Source organism: Diceros bicornis, chromosome 10 (genome assembly GCF_020826845.1).
Source record: "Diceros bicornis minor isolate mBicDic1 chromosome 10, mDicBic1.mat.cur, whole genome shotgun sequence".
Lineage (NCBI taxonomy): Eukaryota > Metazoa > Chordata > Mammalia > Perissodactyla > Rhinocerotidae > Diceros > Diceros bicornis.
The window spans coordinates 35,669,112-35,677,951 of NC_080749.1; positions in this window are offsets into that span (position 1 = coordinate 35,669,112).

An 8,840-nucleotide genomic window follows, 5' to 3' on the forward strand; every position below is an offset into this window, starting at 1 on the left:
GATTGAAAACCCAATAAAGAGGATTCTTCTCGTTAGAATGTAAGCTCCACCTTGACTGTCTTAATTATCACAACTATATTCCCAACATCCCAGCATGCACCCAGTAGGAACTCAGTAAAATGTTTTGGAAGGAAGCAAACAATTAAGGAATTAATGCAAGAGGAAATGGAACCAAGAGTATAGCTATGGAAGGAGACTTGAATCACCCTCAGTGACTGCAGGGAACTAATTTTCAGAAAAGGGACAGAGGGAGATAAATGTGTAGATAAGAGGGCAGGAAAATCAAGAAATTCACACCCCATAGCCTTGATTGTTTTTTAAATTATGAAGCAAGGTTGTCTGCCGGGCTTGGGGAAAGGAAAGCAGAGGAGACTTGAGTTGTCCATTGAAGTGTTGCGATATCCTCATGTGGGCGAGAAGGAGCATCTTCTGTGTGCTGACTTAGGAGCTTCAGGAGACACTGTATAAGATAGGATTCCTGTCTGTTATTCAGTTATGAGTGCATCCGCCATATCAGGGTAAGGGCATTTCCATGGCAGTCTAAGAGATAAAAATCTCACCCCAACCAACAGAATGACATTTTAATACCAAGCACTTTGGAAAGTTCCTGGGGTTAGCGAGGGGTTACAGGGAGCCATTGTGAATAGGGAATCCTCTCATACCACATCCTATAGGCAACTGTGCTTTTCCCTTTCCTAAGACCATTCTTTGGGTCTAATAAAGGCACTTTTGAAAAGTTTGTTTTCAGATATCATGTCCCAGATTCCTATTTAGAAGCAGGAGTTTTCTAATTTACAATTCTCTTGAACTTCTCTTGAACTCTCCCCAGAATCCTCTGCACGGAGTTGCTGGGCCAGCCCACTTCATAGACTCCAAGAGAATCGGGGCACTGCCTTTGGGGGGGAATGATGCCATTATCTTACACGAGAAGGAAACTTTCTTTTTGGGGACCTCCCCCAGCACTGAATCTTGGCTTGGCTTTTCAAAACCATACCCAAATGTTTCATTTTTTGAAAAATTAAAATCGGCAACATTTGACATTATTTTCTCATTCCCTCCTCTCCCCATACCCTGTTGTCTTTCTCTATTCCTGTTGCAGGTGAACTTGTTCTTATCGTGAAACAGCTAAGCTGAGAACATTAATTCAAATAAACATGTCAATGTCACTCTAAAATAATGAGTTCCATACTAGTACACCACATTGACATGTACCATTTAGAAAATGTTGTAGTTTGGGGAATGGGGTCAGAATATATTTGCTGTGATTGAATAAATACATGTGTATCCTCAGTTTACTCCCCTGCTTAAAATCTTCCAATAACTTTCCACTGAATTTAGAACAAAATCCAAAATTTTTTCCATGGTCTATAAGGCCCTGGGTGATGTGGCCTCTCACTACCTCTCAGACCTCATCTCCTCCCACATGCACTCCAGCCAATAGGCCTTCGTTTTCCTCACACACACCAACCCCATTCCCACCTGAGGCCTTGCACTTGCTGTTGCCTCTGCCTGGCATGTGGTGGCCCCAGTGACAGTGGCCTCTCAATGACCCGGCTATTTCTCCTTGTTTAGGTCACATCTCATTCCAAACCTTGTGGATTCTATATCCTAAATATCTCTTGAATACATAATTTTCCTTTGACTCTAAAGGCTCTTTAGCTATATCTTTTGGCTCATCTTATCATAACTCCACAATACAATCCACATCTATTGCACTGCTTTGGTCCCCCCCCAAATAGGCCATATTTTTTCACGCTTCCTTATCTTTTACACGTTTTCTCTGCCTAAAATCTTTTTCTTCACCTGGTTAACTTATAATCTTCTTTCAAGACACAGCTCAAACGCCACCTCCTCCCCAAAGGCTTTCTTGGTCTGTCCCCCAATCTGAGTTAATCGAGTTAAACATATTCTCTACTGTGGGTTTGTGGTACTTAACTTGTCCAAACGCCATACATGACAGAGAGAGTAGTTGTCCACCAAACCCTACTCTTCCCATCGATGGTGATACAGTGGTAACTGGGAAGCGGCTGCCCAGCCACATTTCCCAGCCTCCCTTGCATCTTGGGGTGGCCACGAGACTAGCTCTTGCTGACGGAATGTGAGAGAAGGGAGGTACACCACTTCTAGGGCCTATACCTCCTCCATGCTCTCTCTCCTCTTCTTCATGTTTGATGCAGACAGCAAGGCCTTGGCGATGGTGGAGCCAAAAGATGGAAAGACCTAGCCATCAAACTGGAACACCTGCCCCGGACAATTATGGGAGAAATAAACAACTTCAAGGAATCTCCAACTTATTTTGTTGTAAAGAAAAGTTAAGAATGTAATACAAAAAACCAAAGTATTGGTTTACAGGAAAATAGATAAGTCTGTAGAAAATTAGCCAGTTGAATTCAGTAGCATCTGATCCTTTTATGGGATTTTTGGTTCTTGTATACCGAAAGATTCAATAGGCTTATTTAGGTAGTTCCAGTATTTGAAGGAGGAAAGAATAAAGGTCTGGAAAACTAGAAAATCTCTAAATACATCTTAAAGTTCAAATCAGAACTGTTGCCTATCCACTTACTTTTCAAACAATACCTTAGAATTAATTTTAATACCCCTATTGTTGAGTGCACAGGGAATTCAAGAAACACATACATACAGCACATTATTAATTTAAACGTATAATTGTTAGTAAAGATCCATTTGAAATAATGTTGTCATTGTTCTGCCAAATTTGTCTTTTAAAAATAGTATTCGGGGGCCAGCCCTGTGGTTCAGCGGTTAAGTTTGGTGCGTTTCACTTTGGCAGTCTGCGTTCGGTTCCTGGGCAGACCTACACCAATTGTGGGCAGCCATGCTGTGGCAGTGACCTACATACAAAATAGAGGAAGACTGGTACAGATGTTAGCTCAGGGTGAATCTTCCTCAAGCAAAAAAGAGGAAGACTGGCAACAGTTATTAGCTTAGGGTGAATCTTCCTCAGTAAAAAAAAAAAAGAATTAAAAAAAATTAAAATAGTATTTGGTATACTAGTATTTTCTAATAATATAATTGATTAGTAGTAAATAACTTGAGCAATAATTTTCAAAGAACAGACTTAAGGAAGGAACAGAGTTTCGAGTTCAAACCATGAGAACCTCCCAAAAGTTTGTCTGAAGTTTGAAAGAGGGAAAGAAATATAGATACTGGTAACAAAGGTGGAAGGAAGAGAGGGAGGGGAAAAAATGGAGAGGCCATTCGATTTAAGGAGATTGTTACTTTGTAGGACCAAGAGGAGATCAGTGGTACTGAAAGTTGGGAAGAACGAAGCAGGAGGTGGGTGGTATGGAGGGTGAATTCTTTCTGACCTTCTTATCACATTTCAGACCTCATCTGAAGTCACATAGCCAACATGAGTCTGCAGGTGACATGAATCTAAATAAAGAGCAAAGGGTCAGGGATGGTGAGGAACGTTTGCTAAAACTCGGAATGACTTGAAGTAGAAGAGCAGTGGCGTGTCTTGGGAATGCCCACAACGCAGGGGTGAAGAGAAGTCAGCAGGCACAAGTATGAAAAAAATATCCCAAGAGAAGAACCAAGCTTGTTACTGATACCTAATAAAGGGGAGAGATGCTCTGGAGCAGGTTTATTTCTTATAGGTCTTTGGGCCATTCCAAGAGTATGCAGGTCAGAAATTTTATGAATAGAAGTGGAAATACTTCTGTTATGTTTCTAACACTGCACAACTCCCTCTCAAGTTATTTGGAGGGAGACCAAAGAACTTTTCCAAAAAGCAAAATCTTAAGCCTGTCCCCTTTTGCTGAATTCCTAACGTGGGCTATGCGACGTTACACTTTGGTGTGGTTACACTTTAAAGAAACAAAAATATGAAAAAGAAAAAAAAAATCACAAGGTTTCCTTTGACTTTAATGAGCAGATTTCCAGCTCATTTCCTTTAAAATACTGTCCCTGAATTGCAAATTACTTCATGGTCTTTTTTAAGTGAGCTTCTTCCTAGACTGACAGAGCCAGCTGCAGCATTGTACCGTCTATGGAAATGATATCATCAGCACCTTCCTTCAATAAGACCACAATCATTACATTTGGCTCCTTTTCACACAGCAGGAACCAAATATATGCTTGTTTATAGCGACGGTATTCAGCAAGTTATCAATTTTGCACTTCATCAGTTGGCAACTTAAAATCAAAAGAAAATTTAGCATGAATTACCTGAATCCCCTTTTAAAGTAAAAGTTGTTTGAATTTTAATACATTTATTACTAACGTTTAGTGTTAGCTTGTTTTCTAATATTCGAACAGCACATTAATTATAATTAATTTTGATATTAAGTTGGAATAGAAAATTGTAAGAAACTATTGTTTATATTCATTAGTAAATATATATATATTTATATTTCTTATACTTCCATGTTCCAACTTAATATAAACTGCTTAATATACTTGATACTAGTTATAAAATTCAATGTATTAAACTATTAAATAAAAAGAATTTAATAGTTATAACAAGTCATTTTTATACCTGGTATAAAAGTTAGACTTTGTGTTCCCACAATCCCATTCTCTAGAGAAAGCCACTCTTGACCTTTGGTATAATTCCCTTCTGATCTTTATTCATATATCAACTTTGCTTTTTCATGGATGAGCTCTTATATTCATTTTAAGGGGTAGGAAATGATTTTGCCTGAATCAAATGACTTTGTTATTTAATCAAATAATTTGAGAGCCATATTCACCATGAAAAATGTTGTATAAATTTAAGTCACATCTTTTATTAAAGTAAATTTCTCATCCAGCAAATATCAGTAAAGTAGTCCATTAAACTATAAATAATTTTAATTTGGCTCTCATTTATCAAATACAAAAGCAAGCACGTGATTTTATAATCTGAAAAAAGTTTATACATTTTCGTAAAAAAATGACCACCACTTTCTAAGATATCATTTAAGTTTTATTAAAATAAAGCCAAAATGTTAACACCATTTATATGTACACTAAGACTATTAATTTTAAATTTACCATTTCTTTTTTTTTTTTTAAAGATTTTATTTATTTATTTTTTCCCCCAAAGCCCCAGCAGATAGTTGCATGTCATAGCTGCACATCCCTCCAGTTGCTGCATGTGGGACGCGGCCCCAGCATGGCCGGAGAAGCGGTGCGTCGGTGCGCGCCCGGGATCCGAACCCGGGCCACCAGCAGCGGAGCGTGTGCACTTAACCGCTAAGCCACCGGGCCGGCCCACCATTTCTATCTTTAGTAGATCAATCTTTTCCATTTTTTGTCAATTATTTTTCCACTTTCAAAAGTTAATGTGAAACACATTAATACATTAAAAAATAAAAGTAAAATTTTAATAAAATTTAATTTTAATTAAACTGCCCTTGTTTTCACCCAGTAAATATTATGGTAACAGAAAATGCATAGTAATAAAACATTAATTTTATCTGTTTTTGTTTTACATACAAGTTCCACAGAACATCCCTTACGAAAAGAGGGTTCCACTGCTAAAAAGGATTTGAAAAATGATAAAGTTGAGATCTTAAAGCACCGAAAATTTGCACGAAGCCATGCATACACTAATGGCAGGCCTAAGTTTATAATCCAGTTGTAGTTATCTCCCAGTCCCGTGTTTGGTTTACTCTACCATCTTGCTTATATGAAGCCTTCTTGAATCCCCCACTGGAAATTATACCTCTTTTTTCCTAACTTGCACTGCCTTTTGCTTGTACCTTTTTAGAATTAAAATAATCAACTGAATGGAGATTATCTATACTCAAGAATCCTTCAAAACCAGTAAAATATCAAGTAAGAAGTTAAGAGTGGTTAATCTCTTTATATCCATAGAGATGGATGAGAATTCTACCAAAATCACTCAACCTTGCACTGGAGTTTGCAAATGGTATTGATTGCATCAGTAATTAATTTTTACTAATCACCTTGATCTCTCTTCATAATGCCTCCAAATGTAGCATTAGATGGTAGAAAACAAAACTGAGAGCTGCATCTCATTTACTTATAAATTAGAAGCTTTTTTATATTCCTTCCCACCCCCACTAAGATGATTCTTTAAAAACAAACAAAAATGATCCAACACTGTTTTCTAATTATCAATGTAAAGTGCTCAATGTGGAATATTTGGGACCCACAAAAGCACAAAAAACAGAAAAATATCAACCATGATGCTATCGCCTTACAATAATTATGATACCTTTTCTTCCTTTTTTCCGTACTTTTTTTCCAAACATAGTTGAGATACTACACATAAAAGTTTGTATCCTTTTTTTCCCATTTAACATGTTACAATCAAGCATTTCCCCATGTTACTAAATTCTCGTTGTAAAAAAACACTTTAATGGCAGCATGTTTCATCACATAATTTAACAAATCCCTTAACATGTTGGACATTAACAGATGGACACTGGGTTTATTTTTTGAATGAATTAACATAAGACTTTTAACACTTATTTTTACCTTTGAACTATATTCAAAGTACGGCTTAAGTAGGGTCCTGAACCAAAGGCAAAGCATTATTAAACACTTAAAGAAAATGCAGGACATACATTCCAGTAGGTTGAAAGCCAATCATGTCCTCTTTATTGATCCTACACATTAACTATAAACAGTTTATTGGGAAAAAAGGGAATAAATAGGAATTCACTAAAAACATTAATGACACATGGCAAAAGATTAATTCTTTTTTGTGTGTGTGTGTGTGTGAGGAAGATCAGCCCTGAGCTAACATCCATGCCAATGCTCCTTTTTGCTGAGGAAGACTGGACCTGGGGTAACATCTGTGCCCATCTTCCTCCACTTTACATGGGACGCTGCCACAGCATGGTCTGACAATTGGTGCATCAGTGCAAGCCAGGGATCCGAATCCGGACCACCAACAGCGGAGCGCGAACACTTAACCGATACGCCACGGGGCCGGCCCCGAGTTTAATTCTTTAAAAGAACTTTCACAAAGCTAGTAGCAAAATGTACAAAGGAGGTAGAAAATTTGTAAAATACAAATGACCAAAAACCTATGAAGATGTCCAAACTCAGTAGTAACCAAGGAAATGTAAATATATAAATGATGTATCACTTTTCACCCAGAGATTGGCTAAGATTTAAAAGAATAAAACAGGTATTACTTGAAGTAAACAAAGATGTGTTCTTGCAACTTAAAAACTTGTTCATCAAAAGCAACTTTCTTACAAGAGATAATGATGAAATGGGAATTTCAGTCACACTTGGGAAAGAGTACAATCTATATTATTAAAATGACCATAAACTTCCTATAAAACAAAGAACCCTAAAAGGACTAGCACTGAAGGCTGACAGTCGTAGACTGACACGCGTGTGGGAAAGCATCACCAAGGTGGAAGACACAGTCACTCACGTTATATGATAAACAGTGTTGGAGATTATTCTTCCCCAACAGTAAAAAACGGTCAGCTGGGAGTATTTTTTTTAAGTTTTTCCCTTCTATTCTTCCAAATAGGAGTCAATGATTAGCATACGCTGGATACATTACAAGCGGATTAACAAGTAAACTTTGCACAACAGATTAAAGGCTAAAGATCACAGAAATGTTGAGGGTAAAGGGAAGCTCTGTGAGGCCCTTTGCTGGGTGGGGGAGAACTGATGAATAGACAGCACAACGTGAAAACGCCTGGGTAGACTGTGGAGGCCTGCGAACAGTGGTGAACAGGCGAACAACTCTTAATATAATATAAAGTGTCTTAATATAGAGATGGCCATGTGTTTGAGTGAAGAATTGACCAGGATGTGGGGAAACTTTTGGGAAGACAATCAGGCAATACGCCACTAATGCCTTTTAAAAGTCCATACACTTTGACACAATTATTCAACTAGTAAATTGAATGAAAAATAAATTCAAGTATTAATTGCAGTATTGTTCTTAATGGTAAGAAATAAGGAACAACTTAATGTACATCAACAGAAGACTGGTTAAATATGTTATGACAATCCAAACAGCAAATACAATATATCTATTAAAATAATGTTATATATGTAAAAGATGTTTATAGTATATTGTGGAAAAATTACAGGGCTTTTTAGAATTCTATATTCAAAACACACACTCAAATATATATATCCACCCCAAAGTGTTGATAGTGGTTTTCTTAGAACTGTGGGAGAATGGATGATTTTAATTTTCTTTTTGCTTATTATGTCTCTTTTCTAGTTTTCACTCAAAGAAATCATGTATTTCTCACAAATTGTTTTTAACATTAACACACACTTTTATATGCTAAAAAGATAATTACAGAAATTAAAGAGACAAACTGGGAAGTGTGTAAAAACTTGACCAAGGGCTAATATATTTACTATTTAAAGAACTTAAAGTTATATTTACTATTAAAGAACTTAATTCAGTCACAAGAAAAACACTAAGATTCCAATGATTAATGAACAAAGCAAAGAATTAAGAGGAAACAAACATATAGAAAAATAGTCTCAATAATCAAGTGCAAAATAAGACAACATGCTTATCCTTTTATTAACGTGGCAAGTTTTTTTAAAAAAATACACAATATTAATTAAATATGGAATAATAGGCATTCTCAAATCCCATCACACTATTTAATCCAGTAGTTTCACTTCTAGGAGTCTAGCCAAAAGAAATACTCCTAACTATGAAAAAAGCGTTCAGTGAAAGATGTACATCACAATGTTCTTTTTTTTATTTTTCCCCCAAAGTCCCAGTAGATAGTTGTATGTCACAGTTGTACATCCTTCTAGTTGCTGTATGTGGGATGCGGCCTCAGCATGGCCAGAGAAGTGGTGTGTCGGTGCGCGCCCAGGATCTGAACCCAGGCCGCCAGCAGCGGAGCGCGCGCACTTAACCACTA